The 1,960-nt window shown below is 34.2% G+C and overlaps 1 long non-coding RNA gene across 1 annotated transcript; it reads left to right on the top strand.

The window, feature by feature from the left end:
• The first annotated feature begins 233 nt into the window (after positions 1–233).
• On the top strand, positions 234–951 carry LOC126722270 (uncharacterized). The gene is made up of 2 exons (XR_007653991.1): positions 234–817; positions 886–951. It is a non-coding gene; the product is annotated as an uncharacterized LOC126722270 (long non-coding RNA).
• Positions 952–1,960: the final 1,009 nt, after the last annotated feature.

Raw genomic sequence — 1,960 nt, forward strand, 5'->3', positions numbered from 1 at the left:
TAGGGAGCGGCTCACCTCCAGTTTTTATTTCTCCTGTTTCCTCCCGTTTTTAAACAGATGAACGACATCTGGCATACCAACCATCCAAAGGTAAAAAAAAAGCCCACGTCTCTCTCTCAATTTGTGCGTTGCTTTCCCTTTTCTTTTTCTATCTCTTTCTACAGCTACCCGTCCTTCTAATGGAGCTTTCTGGACTATCACACACCTCAATCTCCCTTCTCTCATTTTCCCTTTCTCTCTCTCAAAAATCTTTATTCAGATTTTTTATTTATGCTCCGTTGAAGATTTAAAGATTGAAGGGGTTTTCAAAATTCACAAATCTCTCAATTCCTCAAGTTGAACATCATTTTAAAACTAAAGAAATAAACACAACAAGAAGAGTGAAAATCATTCGATTTTCACCATCTGAAAAGCAAAAAAAGAAAAGAAAAAACACATGCAGATCTGAAAATTTTCAATGATGATAGATTTCGACAGAGAGGGGGACGCGAAATCTGAAAAATTTTGTGGGTAAGCTTTTAATGAAAAGAATCTGAGATTTGAAACCTCAATGACGAAAAAGCTCACTGATTTCGAACTTGATTTGAAAATCGAAAATGGAGAACAATTGATTTTCTTGCAAGCACACGATAGGGTCATCAATGGTGAGATTTAACTCTTCACAGATGGTTTGGGATAATTTAGTTTGACTAATATGGTCGGTTTTGGGCTTTCCATTTATGCTCTACATTTTCAGTTTGGCGTTGTGATGCTGCATAGTTGCAGAGTGGTGTGGTGGTGCTGCACAATTGCATAGTGAGAGAAAAAGAAGAGGCAGGTAAGTCACTTGTTGTATTTTTCCAAGTTGGCTTCTCTTTTTTAATCGTTGGATCAGTTTGCTTCCAGGTGTCATTCATCTATCTAAAAACGGGAGGAAACAGGGGAAATAAAAACCGGAGGTGAGCCGCTCCCTTTTTGATAAACTTGTCAGGTTGTTACATTCTTTAACCGAGTATGAAGAAAAGAATTGAAAAAGTACAGCTAAGCTAATAATTGCTACTTCCCTTAACGTGTGGAAAAGTTTAGAGCATCTTTCAAATGGGTATGACACTATTTTATTTGTTGCTAGTTTGTTAACTTTAACTGAGTATGAAGAAAAGAATTGAAAGCGTACATCTAATAGTTCTTCAGTCTTCTCAAAAAAAAAAAGAAAAAAAAAAAAAAAAAGAAAAAAAAAAGTAAGTTCTTTAGTCATTAAGGGCCTGTTTGGCAAGCCATCTTAAACTCACATTTTCATATTTTAAATAATATTGCATACATTTCCACACACTTTTTCACCTATACGTATTTCAAAAAACTACAAACAATATTACTCAAACTACTCTACCAAACACCCCCTAAATTTTAGAAGAATTCAAAGCTATTTCAATTACTTCATTGTCAGTGGGTAGCATATATAAGGAAGCCCATCAAGGAGTTCGTAGCATATATGATATAACCAAATCTTCATTTTTATTTTCTTCTTGATGCAATTTGGTTATATTGACATATTAAGGGTCTATTTGGTTACTGCTTATTTTGCTGAAACTGAAAACTTATTGTTCAAAGTACTGTAAATAAAGATAAAAGTTAATTGAAATAGTATAGTGGGGTCCATAAATAGTATCAAAAAGTGCATTTGGGCCCATAAATAGTAGTAAAAATTGTTGGAAAATAATAGTGAATAAACAAGTTTGATACAACAAACAATGTCCCAAATAATTAGCAAGAATGTAAATAAGCAATAATAATATAAATTTAAGTAAAGTAAGGAATAATTTCACAGTGCTATAGAATCACGCAAAAAGCGTTGTTCTTAAAGGTTGATTTGTGCCACCCAAAGTAAAACTTGGTGCGATTGGTTCTCTTGGCCAAAAACCCCCCAGGATTAGACTATAGCGTCGACCTTTGTGATCTACGCACTTCCACTCACAAAAGGTTT

This window comes from Quercus robur, chromosome 4, assembly GCF_932294415.1.
Source record: "Quercus robur chromosome 4, dhQueRobu3.1, whole genome shotgun sequence".
NCBI lineage: Eukaryota > Viridiplantae > Streptophyta > Magnoliopsida > Fagales > Fagaceae > Quercus > Quercus robur.